Source organism: Peromyscus eremicus, chromosome 4 (genome assembly GCF_949786415.1).
Source record: "Peromyscus eremicus chromosome 4, PerEre_H2_v1, whole genome shotgun sequence".
Lineage (NCBI taxonomy): Eukaryota > Metazoa > Chordata > Mammalia > Rodentia > Cricetidae > Peromyscus > Peromyscus eremicus.
In genome coordinates, this window is record NC_081419.1 from 15,141,707 (window position 1) to 15,159,129 (window position 17,423).

Sequence of the window (17,423 nt, forward strand, 5' to 3'; positions counted from 1 at the left end):
TATTTGGAGTCAGGTGGGGGAGGGGAGGCCAAGGCATGGAGGGATGGGGAGGCAGTGGGGAGTTTGGTCCAGCAGAGGTATGGTGCAGGGATGTCCCAGCCAGGTGCTGGAATCAAGGCTTGCTCAGCAGGTGCAGACCTGGGTAGCTGCTGTGGTAGAGAGAGGAAGACAGATAAGTGTTCCCACTCCTGAAGCCATTTTTCAGGAGCAACTGTCAAGGGAGTCATGGGCAGGGATAGCCCAGGGCAGATGTGGGTCAGAGATCTTCTTTCCCTGTGTTTCTGTGTGGTCCCTGCTAGGAGCTGGGGCCCTCTAAAGTGATCCCGGTACCACGCCCATGAGCAGCCAGGTCTCAGCCTCCTTGGAGAGAATGGAAAGGACAGGACCAGGCAGAGACCAGGGACTAGGAGAGATCACAACAAAAAGAAAGGACTTCCTATATGTCCTGGATATTATACTCAGGGCCACCTCCCTAATGACCACACTTGTCTGTGTGGATGGGATGAGGACCCTCTAGTTCCTGAGCCTGGCATTCTAGGCTTTTCCACAGTCCTATGGATATGTTTGTGTGGGGGAGACTTACCCTAGTCATTTCCAGGCACACACTGATCTGTAGAAACCAAAAGAATCCCAGGGGTGAGAAGGGCCCAGTAAGAGGACCCCCTCACACCTGCAGCTCAGCCCCTCCCACGGCCAAGACCTGAAGCAGGGCCCTGGCAACCCTGTGAGAGGTGAGGGGATCTTGAAGGTACAGTACAGAAACCAGGAACACAAAGAGAGCAGGGTAGAGAGCAAGCCAGAAGCACAGGAGATGTGGAGGGACATGGGGACCCTGAGGGACACCGGGACAGTATGCCCTCTGTGACATTGACTTATGGAAGACACTGAGAACATGATGGAGATACCACAGAGACACAGGGGACATGGAGAGACAGGAAACAACACATAAGGGACAATAGGACCAGGCACAGAAAAGACGCAGAAGGCACACAGACACACGTGTTTGGGGACTGACAGTTATCAGGGACACAGGAGACACAGGCAGAGGCGTGGGCAGTCCTGCTCTCACCACTCATCTCTGGTACGAAGATGTTATCCTCTCTGAGTCCCTTGCGCTGTGTGAATTTCTTAAATTCTTCCATGGCCTCTGGGTTTTCCTTAGGGTCTCTCCCTGTGGGGAGGTGAGGCAGGATTGAGGGGTGGTGCTCAGCTCTGCAGAGAGCCAGTGACCCCGGCCAACATCTGGGTTGTCAGCCTGGAGCAGCCAGGATAAGAGGGAATAGCACAGTGGACAAGTTGCTCTGGGTTGGGGACTCCCAGACACTGAGTGATTCTGGGGGCCCTCGATGAACCTGAAGAGGCTTTCAGGGTCATTCCCCATACCTGGATCTCAGATGCACATGTCTGTCCCCTGACCTTGGAGGATATTACATACACATCATGGCCTCTTTCAAGTTAATCACCTTCAGATTGACTGGAACCTACCGAGATCGCTAGAGATGGCATTTGCCAGCCTCCAATGGTCACATAAGCCAGGTCCCCTCCCATCTGACCCACTTTGGATTCCATACACTGCTTTGTCAGCATCCCGGGCCCAGCACAAATGCTTCCCAGTTCCCAAGTACCAGGCATGGCTGCTGCCCTTCTCATGGCTGCTGGAAGCAGAGACCAGAGACAGGACATGAGATCTCTGTGGTTCCTCACCCACGAGTTATCCTATGCTGAAATATTTCCCATGGTGCTGTCCTTCACAGTAGAAGATGTAGTGGTCCTTCACAGGAAGCTCCTCTATGTACACAGTCTTCCTGCCGTTGCCTTAAGGTGAACAGAGAAGTAACTCTTAGCATCTCACTCCTGGATTAACTATCGGAGACCGTGTGAAAGAATACTTCGGGGGCTGAAGAGATGGCTCAGAGGTTAAGAGCACTGGCTGCTCTTCCAAAGGTCCTGATTTCAATTCCCAGCAACCACATGGTGGCTCACAACCACCTGTAATAAGATCTGGTACCTTCTTCTGGCCTGCAGGGATACATGCAGGCAGAACACTGTATACATAAACAAATAAATCTTAAAAAAAAAAAAAAGAATACTTTGGAACACTTTTGGGGGCACCCTGGAGACTCAACTAGTCCAGCACTGGCCTTGCTGTGGTTCCCCATATCCAGGCAGGATCTATTTCTTAGACACCTGCTGAGCCCAGCTGAGAAGTGCAAAGAGCATAATAAGGGCTGAACTTGGTCCCAAGCCTGAACACCTCCCACCCCCACCAATGGCTGTCCCCCTCCACTTCACATTCCTTTGCATGGTTCCCCAAGGGTCACAAGCTGAGCTGTTGTGGGGCAAGAACCAGTTAGTACCTGGGGTGGACCAACCCAGGGCCTCTACTGTCTGCTACATGGAAAGTGAATGGATGGCCTGTCCCAGAAGCTGGATGCCCAGGAACTATTCTCTGCAGGAGACCCTGGGCCACAAGGGACTCACAGGCCATGTATTTGCCGGGCTCCTCGGTTTTCTTCACCAAGATTTTAAAGTCATGGCAGTGACCCTTTCTCCTGTAAAACAAAAAACAAAACAAAACAAAAACAACAAACCACAGGAAGCTGCTCCCAGCAGCACAGCTGGGCACAGCTGGGCACAGCTGGGCACAGCTGTGCTGGCTAGTTATTGTCAACTTGACCCATGTTAGAGTCACCTGGGAAGAGAGAATCTCAACTGAATTGACTGACTCCATCAGATTGGCTTTGGGGTATGTCTATGAGGCATTCTCTTGATTAACTTTTGATACGGGAGGGCCTAGCCCACTGTGGGCAGTGCCACTTTTGGGCAGGTGTTCCTGGGTAAAGAAGGCAGGCTAAGCAAGTCATGGGGAGCAAGCTAGGAAGAAGCTCCTTCAGGATTCATGCCCTCATTGTTTATAATGGACTGTGATGGGGAAATACAAGCCAAATAAAGTCCCCGAAGTTGCCTTAGGCCACAGTGTTTGGTGTTTGTCACAGCCATAAGAGTAAACTCAGATTCCTGGTGCATCCACCATGGTCAGATGATACCTTCCAATCCCATGTCAAACCTCCATAACTCTTGGGCATTGCCAATGACGCTGTCCCCTCAAAGGCATAGGCCTTCTGTCACCCACACCAAAACAATGGATAGAGTAGAACAGGAAGCCAACTTGAGAGATCTGTGGTGAGAGACACTCACCAGAATGTGATCTTGGTCTCCAAGTTCCCTCCTTCCAGGGCTGTCACCTTCATGGGGAAGGCCTTCATAAGCCTCTTTTCCCCCGGCAGGCTGTCATTGTGCATAATAGCCTTTGTGTACCAGATTCCTGAGACCTGTACCAGACAGGGTCTTGAGCCGACCGCAACCCTGTCCTGATTCTCCCCCAAGGTCCAGCACACCAGCTTGCTCCCTGAAGAGACATTCCAAAACATAGGCTGCACCCCCTTAGGTAGGGTGACCACATAGTTCTCCAATCTGAGCCCCGTAGAGAGTGCACAGCACACAGGTTCACTGACCCAGCATAGGCAAATGGTGTCTGCCCCCTGGAGACCCAAACCATGGCTGTCTCGAAACCAGCAAAAGGCATTTCCTCTAGCAGTGCCTCCTAGCCTATCAGGCATCTGGTGCTTGGTGTCAATTCAACAAGGACTTCTGGCCTAACTGTGCTCCTTGCTCTAGTCCTGTGCCCCTTGAAGAGCCCCATCTGCTGGGAAAACAGCAGAGTATCTGACCTGACTGCTTTAGACGGGGTTATGTGGCAGAGGAGAGGGTAGAACTCAGCCTTCAAGGCCATTTCCTGAACCATGATTCATATCCACCATTATCCTTCACTAGCTCACATCTTGGTCATCCGTTGGGACTTCCTGGGCCTTCAGGACAGCCACCAGCCCCAGAAGCAAGGTCAGGAGCAAACTCTTCATCTTCAGTCACTGGGCTCTCACACAAGGCAGGTCACCTGGGGAATGTCTGCTCCGCATCCTCACAGGGTGCCCTTTATATCCCCAATGGCCAGGGATGTGTGCTCACTTGGCACTGGCACGTCCCTCCTGCCCTTCTATCATGGCCAAATCCACATCCATCATGGAAGTGGAAGGTTGTTGTTGTTGGGATCTGATGAATATCAACGCAATGTCACCTATAGATGAAGAAAGACACACAATGTCTTGCAATGTCTGCACCACCAAGAGTTGTGCTCACAAAGGACCCTGGGAAGATGAGTGACTCAGGGGCAGGGAGGTTGCACTTTGGGCAGGGAGGAGGGCCAGGCTTCCCTTCACACCCCTGCCCTCCATCTGTCCATGGCTGCCCTGAGCTGTGTCCCCTGAGACCTGGCTTCTGACCTCCTACTGCTGAGGATTGGGCTGAGCTTCACCACCAGAGAATGTCTGCTTGTTCCCAGATGGCCTGGCCCCCGCCTAGGAGGGAGGCCACTTCACTGTCCTATCTCTGCATGGATACCCTGACCCTGACCCACTTCATTCTGCACTGAGGCCAGCTGTGTGCTCTGCAGGACACTTCTTACTCCAGATGTCTTGGTCCTTTTTCACTAACTGGCCAATGCCCATCTACTCAATCACCAGTTAGGGTTCAGTTTTCATAGTTCAAAATTTTAAGTTGGCCGCATGAAGGATTCCAGCCACACATGAATATTTGTCCCCTGAAGGAGTCGGTGAAGGGGGGGTCACCTGTGTGAGCTCAAGGGGATTCATCTCCAACAAGGGGGCTTGGCCTTCTGCTGCTCTTGTCACCTGAGGACCCGCTGAGAGGACATTTTCAGAGCCAGGGCTGCCCTGGTACAACTGAGGCCCATGTGTGTTCATTTCCTGCCATCTTGTGCCCTGAGGTGGAATGAAGAACCAGGGTCCACCACAGCCTGTCCTGAGGCCACCCTTTTGCTCCTATTGAACTTCCTTCCTGTGGAGTCCACAGCTTCCCTTCTCATTAGCTCTGGGCACCTACTTGCTCTCAACACGGCCAGATCTCATTCCCTTTAGGTCAATAATCCAAGAGGCACCATGACTCCATGTGCCAGCCTGTGTTCTGAGTTCATGATGGCTGCCCTGGCTGACTTGTCTTTGGGCCTTAGCCCAGCTTCCTTGCCAGTAGGAACTCTGCCTTCCACTCCCCACTCTGCAGTTCCTGAGCTTGGCCACCTGCCCTGAGACCCAGAAGGTCAGCTCTGGAGTAGGGTTTCAGTTCCTGTGGGGCTGTCCACACTCCATGGCTCTGAGATGGGTGCTGGTCCCACAATGGCATCTTTGGGCCTGTCTGGACCAAAGGTGGACAGGCTCACGTTTCCACAAACAATCTTTTTTTTTTTTTAAGGGGAGAGCGCGAACGCAGTCCCCCACTACCACAAATTATGCAGTCGAGTTTCCCGCATTTGGGGAAATCGCAGGGGTCAGCACATCCGGAGTGCAATGGATAAGCCTCGCCCTGGGAAAACCACCTTCGTGATCATGGTATCTCCCCTGCCAGGTAAGTATTCCACAAACAATCTTAATGAGCACTCTCTGACAGGCCCTGGGTTGTGCTGAGGAGCTGGCATGGCCCAGGTCTTGACCTCACTATAGAAGGTGTTGAGCAGGAGACCTGTCATTCTGGGTGTGAGAGGGTGGGGCTGGTGCTCTTTAGGACCAGAGATTAGGAAGCAGGCTAGCATTTCCATATCATGGGAGAGGCATCTCTGTACCTGCCAGCTTGTCCTTCATTAGCATGAGTCATTCCTGGAATCACCTTACCACATAGGCACACGTGTCTCAATCCCTGAACAGGAGGAGAATGACATGAACGTGTGATTGACAGAGCCAGGGAGTCTCCAGCCAGCCTCCTCAGTCTGCCGGAGGTCAATGGAGCTCTCCAGGTATCTCCCATTACCCACTTCTCCTGCCTGCCTTAGCAGCTGAATTGTCTCAAGGTCTCCAGTTATGTTCCTTGGTATGACGAAACCAAGACACCAGCAGATGGCTGCCATTGCAGCTGTGGAAGGAGTGTGGCCTGTAGCTGAAAGGGCTGATGGCTGACCCTTACTGTCCCCTGCAACTGTGGCTGACATTTCTCAACATCCCGAGGAATTAGCAGCTTCCCAGTCGTGTGCCTGCATTATTCTTTTGTGTTTCTCCGACCCACAGCCTGGAAGAGCAGGTGTGAGTTGATAGCCACACTGTCACAGATGGGTCTGAAGTGTCCCCCACAGGTTCGTGTGTGGAAGCCTTACTCCCAGCTGGTGGCCCTATTTTGGGAGACTCTGCAGACCAAGGCTGGGACTGGTGGAAACTGGTCACTGAGAGCACCTCCTTCAACTAAATCTTATCCAGGCACCTTAACCTTCTCTGCTTCCTTGGCGCCATGAGATGGCCAGCTGTTCCACCTTCTCTGCCGTGATGCTCTGACTCACCACAGGCCCTCAGCCATGAGGCCGAACAGTCGTGGGCAGAATCCCTGAAACCAGGATCCAGGATAAATCCTTCCTCCTGTCAAGCTGTCCTCTCGAGTGTCTAAGGCGATGATGGAAACCTGGCTACCGCACAGTCAGCGGGGATGAGAGCTGACAGGATAATGGGTCTGGCCTTTTCCTCCCCCTGAGATAACATGAATGTCCCAGCCTGTGACTCAGAGGGTCCTCAGGTGGGCCAAGTCCCAGCTGCTGACAATGCTAACTTTCTCAGTGAAATAACTTTTATCAAATGCCCTAAAGTGTCACCAGGTCCTAGGCTTCTGGTCTCCAAGCTGATCAAGAATACGTTTGTAGGTTTCTGGTTTTTCTCTGTTGGCAGTGCTGGGATCTACCCTGAGGCCTGGCACAGGCTTTGGTGCACTTTACCACCAAGATTCATCCTATGTCTGCATTTCCGGATTTTAAGTCATTTAGTTCGTAGTACTGTGTTATAACTGTCCTTAAAATAAGACCATCCCTCACAGATCAATAGCTACATTAGATGCAAATGGTCCAAATACACCAAGCACAACACAGTGACTAGCACAAAGGATTGAAAACCATAATATGGCTGTTGCTGTCTACAAGGAATCTACTTTAAAATCAACGATAGAGGTGAGCTGGAAATAAAAGTATAGAATTGCAATAGGCTAACTTTAGTCTAAGGAAATGTACAACATGATTTTAATATCAGCTAATGTAAGACCTAGAACAAAGGAAACATAATGGGATAATGAGGGGCAGTGTACAAGGAGAGTTGTGCCATCCCATGGGGAGGAGCTACCATCCCAAAGGTTAATAGAGCTATCAATTGAGCAGAACAATAAGACTTGGAAGGGGGAGAGAAATGGAGAGAGAGAGATAGGGAGAGAGAGAGATGGGGAGAGAGATAGGGAGAGAGAGATGGGGAGAGAGAGATGGGGAGAGAGAGATGGAGAGAGAGAGATGGAGAGAGAGATAGGGAGAGAGAGATGGGGAGAGAGAAAAATGAGGAGAGAGAGATGGAGAGAGAGATGGGGAGAGAGAGATGAAGAGAGAAAAGTGAGGAGAGATGGAGAGAGAAAAATGGAGAAAGAGAGGTGGAGAGATGAGAGAGAGAAATGGGGAGAAAGAGAGAAATAGAGAGAGACAGAGAGACACAGAGAGAGACAGAGAGACAGAGAGATCTCCACAGTTAGAGCTGGAGATGTCACCCCGCTCCACCAATAACTGAAAACCGGCAGAGACACTGGCGGCCTCAGCCCTGCTATCACCCAGCTCACTCTAACCAACATCTGTGAACCCTCCTCGCCCACACAGCACTGCCCATGGTCCTTTCACACTGTCATACAATGTGCAGCAAGATAGGACATGTTCCTAGTGATACAGGACCTGGGCACACTGGAAAGAACTGAAGGTACGTGGAAAGTGTCTCCCAAGCACATGGCCAACAAACCAGACCTCAGTGCCAGAGGCAGATGGGAAGTGTTCCTCAACAGACTTCAAAATGCAACCACACAATTCTGAGCAGTTCATGGACCCAAGAGGAAATCTGCGGGGAAATCTCGAACTGAGTGACAATGAGAAGGTGCAGGTCTGTAACTAAGCTATTCCGTAATCTGAGGCAGGAGCATGGTCGCTTCATGGCCTGTTTAGGTTACTGAACAAATTCGAGGCCAGCCAGGGCAAGTTAGCAAGACTCTGTATCAAGATTCAAAAACTGAGGGCCTGTGGGGATAGGTCAGTGATTAAGAGCATTGGCTGCTCTTCCAGAGGACCTGGGTTCTATTCCCAGCATTCACAGGACGGCTCACGGCAGTCTGTTCTTCCAGTTCCAAGGGATCTGATGTCCTCTTCTGGCTTCCACACAGACTAAGCAAGCCTGAAGTATACAGACAAACATGCAGGCAAAACAACCATACACATAAAAACAAACAAACAAACAAACAAACAAACAAACAAACATTTCAAAAGAAGATTTAAAAAATGAAAAGTACTGGAGATGGTCTTAGTTAGGGTTTCTATTGCTGTGAAGACACACCATGACCACAGAACTCTTATAAGGGAAAGCATTTAACTAGGGCTGGCTTACAGGTTCAGAGGTTTAGCCCATTGTCATCATAGTCAAACCTACCTTAAGAAGGCCACACCTCCTAATCCCTGTCAAGTAGTGCCACTCCCTGTGAACCTATGGGGGCCTTTTCATTCAAACCACCACAGAGACATAGTTCAGCAGTAGTGTGCATGGGGCTCTAAGTTCAGTTTGTAGTCTGCCCTAGGAGAGAAAAAGAGAAAAAGAGAATAAAAACCAACTTATAGAGATAAGTGGTGCATGTCTAAGTTACAGTCGTGAGGGAATAAAACAGCATAATGTGCACACATTAGAAAAAAAACACTGTCTATTGTCTCAGCTTTGCCCAGCAGGCAGTTCCTGGACTGGTGGATCAGTTAAAGGGACCTCAAAGGAGTCCCCTAGGCTGCGGTGGTGATCCTGGTCCTGGTACCTCTCTCCAAGCCCGAGTTTAACCAAGGAAGAGCGTGATGTGTCTGGGGTCATTCAAGTGAGGGACATGTGCTGAAGTGCTGACTGCTGGCCCCATATGACGTGTGCTCCGTTGACACGTGTCCGTGAGATATTTGGACAAAGGGAGCTTGCAGCAGTGATTGAGAATCTCAAGTGAGACTAACGAGGGAAGGTCAGGGTGGCCTAAGTCCACTGGCAAGGGTTTTTGTCACAGGCAGGCAGGGGTTGGTTTTTGGCCAAGGAGAGGCTGGGTGAAGACGGAGGGAGAACTGGAGTGAGGCAGCCATGGGCTGTGGAGTTCAGGGAGGACTGGTCAGTGAGGAGCCTGCCAGAGCCTGAGCGTCAAGGGAGCGTGCTCTTTCCTCTCCTTCACATGCCAGTGACTGGGCTCCATGGCTTCCATCCCTCAGAGCCTTCCCACTATCTGCATCCGCTTCACAGGCAGATAGGAGCCTCAGTCCCCAAGGCCAGCTTTGTAGTGGTGATTCCCATGTGGTCTCGGCTTTAAAGCAGCTACACTCTTCTAAGCGACTGGCCCAGGGAAGCTCCTAGCTTGGACTTCGGACTCTGAGCTGACCCAGGAGCCAGCAAGCAGCACGGGCCCCAGTAGTAGTATTTTTGTGCCTTTCTGACCTAGGGCTTGGTCTCACACTGCTCTCAGTAACCCCGAGGGATACAACAGAAGGTGGTAGGTCAACAGAAAACTATGCATTGGAAAGGGGTTTTAAATACACGAACAACACTGGGAAGCAAACAGGGTGTATATATATTTTGGAAACCGGGAGACACGTGTGTTAACTGTCCAGCAGGAGACACGTGTGTTAACTGTCCAGCAGTATCGGGGAGGAAGGTGTGGATACAGTAAGGTGCATCAGATGAAGATGGGTACCTGCCATATAGGTATTCCTTGGCACCTGTGTGGGTGGGTGTGATGGAAAGGGACCCACACGGAGCAATTGAGTTTCTGACAAAGGTACAAAAGCAGTCTCCAGAGATGAGACACCCTTCCGACCCACGGCACTGGATCAGCTGCCAACCACAGGCAGGTCAGCAGACCTTGACGAGAGCCTGGGCATTGCTCACAAAGTCAGCTCTGACAGGATTGCAGGCCCCAATTTCCTGCTGATCTCAAAGCAGTGAGGTGAGAACAAAGGAAGGATTGTCATGACCTGGGTGGCAAGGCACTTCTGAGATCTGCCAGCAAGGAATAACCCTGTGAAGGAAATTAGTGGGTTGACTTCCTCACAGAGAGAATAGCCACGTAGGACACGGTCAGCTGAACACAAAAACAAGCTCTGCATTGAAAAAGCATTTCAAATTACAGGAACAACACCAGAGTCAACCCTCAGCCCTTAACATCAGGAAAGCAAACCAACCATTGAACACGAACAAAGTACTTGAACAGACATGGCTGAGGAAGACGTGTGGGTGGCGGCCAAGTTCACAAGCACACAGGAACGTCCCAGCCACTAGGGAATGTCAGACGCCATATGCCCAAGACGACAGCCAGGCATTGTTAGATAATAGCAACTCACGTTCACTGCTGGGGAAACACAGTAGGGTGTACATGTATTTGGAAGACAGTTTGCAAGTTCTTATGTTGACATACAAACTCAGCATACGGTCCTGCAATTTCTTTCAGGTGTACATGCAGAAATGCAAACATGGGATCATACTAAAGCTTACAGGTGAGTTTACTTTAGGATGGTCTAGAACTAGAAAGGACAGGGCAGACTATGGTGTGTCCACACAGTGAAATACTAGCTACCACTGAAAAGGACCAATCTGCTGACAGAGACAGCATGTGGACTGCTCTCAAAGGCATCATGCTGAACGAACTTAATCAGTCCAGAGAGGTCACATGCAGTGGGGTTTTATCTGTAATATTCCAGAGAGACAGACAGAGGTTGAGGACAGATCTTTGGGTCCAGATGCTATGAGATAGGGATGAGGTGACCGTGAAGGGGAAGCAGGAGGGAGATGTGGGAATGCAATGTGACCTTGTGGTGGGAGTGAGGTTATCCCCAGAATGCGAGGTTAGTTTGACATTGAAGACTCAATCTACTCAATTCACCCATGAACGGAACCGCTCCATCCATTGGTTGGGTAGAGATGACGCTAATCTCTTTGATGTCAGCCGGGTGTATTTTCAGTACAGCACAGGGAACTTTGTGAGGTGCAGCTGTCAAAGCTGATGTGGAGACTTGTGGCTGTAAAGATTGTGGTAGAAAAGAAGGCGGACTCAAAACCCACATTCTCAAGTTCCATCTCATGCTACCGTTAAAACATCACACGCAAGATGTTAGAAGAAAGCCGAGCAAATATACAGCTGATAATAAAAGAAGAATTGAATATTTACAGAATTGAACAATATTGACACTCTCTAGCCAAGCTGACCAAGGATAAAGAAATAGCAAATAGGACATCAGTAATTAAAAAGGAAGGTATCATTCTGGTACTAGCATGACATTACATGTTACAGAATAAGAGATTATGATCAACCTTATGAAATTAATCTGACAACCTACATGAGATGCACAGATTCCTTAGAAGAAATAGTGTCTCCTCTGTAGAGGAGAGCACTGTCTCCATGGCACTGTGTATGTGAGAGTACAGCCAGGCATCATGGCTCCTGCCTATAATGCCAGGCCTGGGGAGGCTGAGGCGGGACCATCACCATGAGTTCAAGGCCAGCCTGAGCTATATGGTGAGACCCTGACTCAACAAAACAAAACACTTGTATTGAAAATCTTCATACTAATTAAGTTCTCCAGTAAGCTTAACCAATAAAGAGATTATGCTAAGATTTTCATAGTTCAAAAGTAAAAGTCTAAATGGAAAGGACTTGTTTTGCTTTTTAATGGGGCCAGAATAACCCCCATGCAAAGCCTGACAAGGACATTAGTGGTATTAAAAAAACAGCCGGACAATTTTCACTGCAAATGTAGACACAAAATATTCCATAAAATCTGAGCAAAACTGAATGGAATGCAGAAAACATTGTAGGGGACCGGGGAGCTGACTGAGTGGTTAAGAGCCTGCCCTGCTCCTCCTGAGGACCTGAGTTCGATTCCTAGCTCCCATGTTTGGCGGCTTACAACCACGGGTAACTCCAGCCCAACGGATCTGACACTCTCTTCTGGACTCTGAGGACCCACACACATGCATGTACGTGCACACAAATACATGATAAAAATAAAATAAATCTTTCTTTACAGAAGAAAACATTGTAGGCAGATGTGTTTCACACCTGCAATGTAGGTTAGCATGACACTAAAAATATCCAACTACCCATATCACCAATAGCAGATGAAACTAACTGTGGGACCTCTCCACGAAGGTTGGGCTTTTTAGCCACGACTGCTATTCATACTCAGTGCCAATTTATTTTATATCTTAAAAGTGCAATTGCAGATCATAATACAACTCATGTCTGTAATATGCCTGGACATCTGATAGGCTGTAGAGGAAGATGGTGCTGTGTGTCAGCAGGAGGTTGAGATGACGTCTCTGTGTGGCTTCTGAAGGGCCACTGCATTGCAGATGGTCTCTTCACAGCAGCAGGAAACCTACCCCATAGGCAAACTGTAGCCGGCATTTAGAAGATTCAATGCAGGAAACCCACAGCCTAGAGGGGCCTGGAAGGGCTGAGATCATGGGATCCTGAGATCCTCAGCAGCAGGCCACTGCATCCTTCAAGGACACAGGGATGCTGAGACAGTCTCTGGGCCACAGACTCTCGGGCTGTGTTGGTGTGAGTCATATTCTATGGCTTCTTTAGCTGTGTAGTCCCAGTCTCCTTGCCTCACTCCCGAGTATCCAAGAATCCCCCTTGAGGTCAGGTGCTGTCCAGGTTGCCCCTGGGTCACCCGCTGCGGGTTCTTTTGCTTTCTATGGATAGAAATTGTGGATGGCATTTCTCAGCTGCAGATTGCAGTGAGTGGCAGCAGCTGGGACCAGGAGCGAGTGGCACCGTGCAGTTACAGCTCTGATGTGCTGGCCTTGGCTACCGGGACCCTTAGTGATGTATGACAGCTCTGTGTAGGCCCAGAAAGACGGGATTGTCCATCTGTTGACAGCGGGGAGTGTCACAGTTCCAGCCTGGGGGCCTGAGACCCTTGGCCTTTAAAGCGTGCCTGTTCTCAGAACTCGCATCCAGCGTCTTCAGTTTGTCTCCTCTGGTCTCACAGCTTTCTGTCCTTCAACCTGAGCTCTCCACCGCCCCATCTCTTTCCTTCTGCAGTCCATGTTGCTTCTGCCCTGGCCATCTACCAGAGCCTTGTTGCTGCTTCTTGTTGTTTATAGGAACTTGTTTATAGGACCACTGTCACAGCGGCCCCCTGGGGCGGCAGCAGCCCTGTTGCTTTTGCTTTGGCCCCTGTGGTCATCACCAATGTCATGAGGGTGGCTGTTGTCTCCAGCTCCCGCTTCCCCTGCCTCTCCACTGCTGCTCGGCTGCTGTGGCTCTTCAGCCACTGTCTGGCAACTGTCAAAGTTCTGGTCCTTCCTTTTTCCACCAGCTCATGTATCTACACTACTAGCGGTGGGTAATGAAGGCAGGCAGGAACGCAGCCCCCACGTAGCCTTCTGTTTATTTATTAGTGTGTGTGTGTGTGTGTGTGTGTGTGTGTGTGTGTGTGTGTGTCTGTGTCTGTGAGTATGTGTGTGTGTGTGTGTGTCTGTGAGTATGTGTGTGTGTGTGTGTGTGTGTCTGTGAGTATGTGTGTGTGTGTGTGTGTGTCTGTGAGTGTGTGTGTATGTGTCTGTGAGTGTGTGTGTATCTGTGAGTATGTGTGTGTGTCTTTGCGTGTGTGGGGGGGGCAGAGGACAGCCTTGGGTATCATGTCTTAGGTGCCCTCCATCTTTGGTCTGAGACAAAGCCTCTCACAGGCCTGGAACTTTGCTAAGCAGACTAGGTTAGCTGATCAGTAATCTCAGGGCTCTACCTGTTCCCTGCTCCCACCTCCCCAACCTCTCATTTTTACCATTGTTGGGATTACAGAGATTACCGGTGCTTGTCACTGTCACTGCCACTGTGCCTTGCTTTTACATGGGTTCTGAGAACTCACCTCAGGTCTTCATATCTATGAGGCAAGTACTTTACCAAATGAGACACCTCCCCATCTCTCTCCTTGCCTTTCTCATTTTTTATTACATTATATTTAGCATGGAGGGTGTGTGCATATGCCATGGCACACCTGTGGAGGTCAGAGGACTTTTAGCAGTTAGTTCTTACCTGCCATGTGCCTCCCATAGATCAAACTCCGGTTGCCAGGTTTGATGACAAATGCCTTTATCCACTGAGTCATCCTGTCAACCCCCTCAAGAAGTCTTTTTTTGTTTGTTTGTTTTGTTTGTTTGTTTGTTTTTTTTTTTGAGACAGGGTTTCTCTGTGTAGTTTTGGTTCCTGTCCTGGATCTTGCTCTGTACCCCAGGCTGGCCTCGAACTCACAGAGATCCACCTGGCTCTGCCTCCCGAGTGCTGGGATTAAAAGCGTGCACCACCACCGCCTGGCTCAAGAAGTCTTTTATTGGACTTAATGTTGAGACATAAGACAGCAGGCCCAGCAGGACGGCACAGTAAGAGAGCTCAACCACTGGCCAATATATCTAGAGAAGGGGTGTTGTGCCCACCACAGCAAACATTCATGCCCATGGGAGGTTGTATTTGTCCTAGGCAGGGCGCTGTCCCTCTGTCCCAGGAAAGCTGCCCTTCCTCTGGCTGGGGTGGACGTAGTTGGAGGAAAGTTTGGCGTCCTCTATTTTCAAATGGGCACAGCTGGGGCCTCGCCTTCAGGAGCCAGTGGTGTGCTTCAGCAACACGCAGCTGCCGTTGCGGCTTCCTCAAGATGCCTGTGGCTGGCCTAAGGGAAGTCGGGCTGGCTGCTGGACAGTCCTTTGTTCAAGGCAGCCAGGATTCCAGGGAGAGTCTAACGGCTGTCAGTTAGGGAGTCAAGTCACCACCCCTGACACTTCCACAGGAAAACTGACACCAGAAAGAATGCTTGTATTAGTAATCTGCCATTGACGCTAATAGTGATTCACACAATATTTAGTAGTTTTGACATCTGTCAAGCATCCCCTCATCTGTCTCAGTGCCTCAGATGCCATACCTGATACAGCTTAGAAGATCTGAGTCTGGAGTTGGCGAAGCCTCAGAGTGACCAGGGAGCTGTGCTGATCCAGGCAAAAGACAGATCTGTGGTGGTCTGTAGCAGGGGACACTCGGATCCACTCCAGTCAGTGTGGGGTCCACAGAACTGGCAAGGCTCTGATGTCCCCATCTACAGTGTTTTTGTCTTCTTGGGCCAGGAGCAGCCCATGAAGGCCGCTGTCCAAGACAGAAATCGAGACCCACCGGGAATCTGTGCCATCAGACCCACAGCACTCTGAATCTCCTTCCTGCTCTGGAAGCTGCAATGCTGGTTCCTTTATCAACCTTAAATGGTGGAGTTAGTGGGGGGTAAAACTGTCTACACCTTTCTAGTGTTCCTGCCTTCACTGTGTGCGCAAGGGAGAGCATTGAGACATTGCCTATCTGTCTGTGACCTGCTGGGTCCTAACCTAAGCCCCCATTACACTGACACCACTGAGCAGTGAATACAGCGCATCTTGGTTCCCTCAGATGTCCTGGAGTATTTTGGCTCATGAGTATTTGGCAGCCATGGAGGGCTTTCAGGGATCCAGAACACTTGTACTTTCAAGTTCTGGCAGTAGACAGGATGCCTATCTGTCACCAGGAGAAGGTCAATACAGAAGGGATGCCAGAGACTTCTACTCAGAGGCTGGGACCCACCTCTTGGTCCCTGGCCTGACAGGTGCTGGCCCTGCGCTTTCCTACCTGAAGGGCAGGGGCTGCTCAGCTGAACTTCTTACAGGATAATGACTAGGTAAAGTTACCACCTTGTATTCTGTCTCCCAAGGTCAATGAGAACACGTGGAGAGCAAGCCTTGGGCTTAGGGGCACAGAGACCACTGGGAGGGCACTGCATCCCCTCCTGGTTGCTGGGTCAGTCTGAGGTTCTGGGACAGACAGCCAAGCTGGGAGCGTCCACGGTCCAAGTTAAGCGAACATGGCTCCTCTTTCAGAGATTAGGAGAGCTTCAGGGCAGAGGCCACACAGTAAATGCCACCTAAAGCTAGCTTGGTGATTGAAGTTCTTACCCATTTGTGCTGAAGACACCAGACATAGACAATAAGAACAGTCTGGGGCACGGGAATTGCAGGACTGAAAGGGTCAGACCAGGTGAGAGCAGCCAGGGGCTAAGAGCAGCCATAGGGTGGGAGCAGCCAGAGGGTGGGAGCAGCCAGAGGGTGGGAGCAGCCAGAGGGAGCCCCTCTGGGCATTGTGGTGACTCTGGCCTGGTCCCCTCTCTCAGAGCATCTACCAGTTCTACTAATCTGCAAGGACAAGTAGAAACCACCAGGACCTGTCAAGAGAGGGCCAGGTGCTTCATGAGACTGTGGTTCAGTGCCATGTGACAGTAGCTTTTTCGGACAATGGGGCCTTGCTGCAGTGATGAAGAATCTCGAATGAGATCATCAAGAATTAGAGTGGCCTAAATCCACTGACAAGGGTCCTTGTCACAGGCAGTCAGAGGGGCATTTGGGGCTGAGAAGAGACTGGGTGAAGACAGGCAGAACTTGGGTAAGGAAACCACAGGCAGAGAGGCATGGGGAACTGTCTATCTTCCAGGAGTCTACCCAGAGCCTTGGGGGCAGTGTGGCTCTAGCCTAGTCTCCACACTCAGTCTCCATGGCCGAGGGGAACAGAAGTGAAGTGCTGAAGACCTGGTTGGAGGTGATTGGTTACAGCAGCCCAAGCAGCTCCTACCAGAGCTCTGAGGAAGAGAAGGCCAGGGAGGGGAGGGCATGGAGAGTATATCTAGAAGGATACCTCAGGAACCAGGCTGTCAAAAAGCTGGGCCCTACAGGACACCCAGGGGCAAAGTTTCCAACAGAACAGCAGGTTCAGGGCTCACAGGGCTGAGTTGGTGCACATAGGGTGGAGTGGGTCTGAAATCCTCCTCTCTCCCTGTTGTGACCTCCCCAATAACTGTTGGGTGGCCCTTGAAGTTATCCAGAGTCAGACAACAGATCAAAGGTGATTATGAGGAAGATTGGGGAGACATGTGTGACTTCTCTGATTATATCCACATGAACCTCAGACTGTGGAGGCTTGCCACATGGAGGCCTTTCCTCTGAGTTCCCAATTCTCCCTCAGCTTCTTCAGACTCGAGTGGCTGACACTTTGGAATGTCCTGTGGCTTGTTGATCTCTTGAAGTCTTAACAAGCTGTTATACAAAACACTGACATTTCCCTTGCCAGCTGGCTGTGGACATAACTCAGAAGGACCAGGTCCTTTGTGCCAAGTTCCCCAAGGACCCTGCATGGGGCTGTATAAAGGGCAGTCGAGTGAGGGGCCAGGTCAGCCTGTCCATCTCCAGTGACCTGTTGGTTGGCTGTGAGTGCAGACCCTGGAG

At 50.5% G+C, this 17,423-nt stretch overlaps 1 non-coding gene and 1 pseudogene across 1 annotated transcript; both read right to left on the minus strand.

The window, feature by feature from the left end:
• Positions 1–584: 584 nt before the first annotated feature.
• Positions 585–4,129, minus strand: LOC131908036 (odorant-binding protein 2a-like; annotated as a pseudogene).
• A 1,193-nt stretch (positions 4,130–5,322) lies between these two features.
• Positions 5,323–5,486, minus strand: LOC131910173 (U1 spliceosomal RNA). Its single transcript, XR_009379032.1, has one exon. It is a non-coding gene; the product is annotated as a U1 spliceosomal RNA (small nuclear RNA).
• Between the last annotated feature and the right edge of the window lie 11,937 nt (positions 5,487–17,423).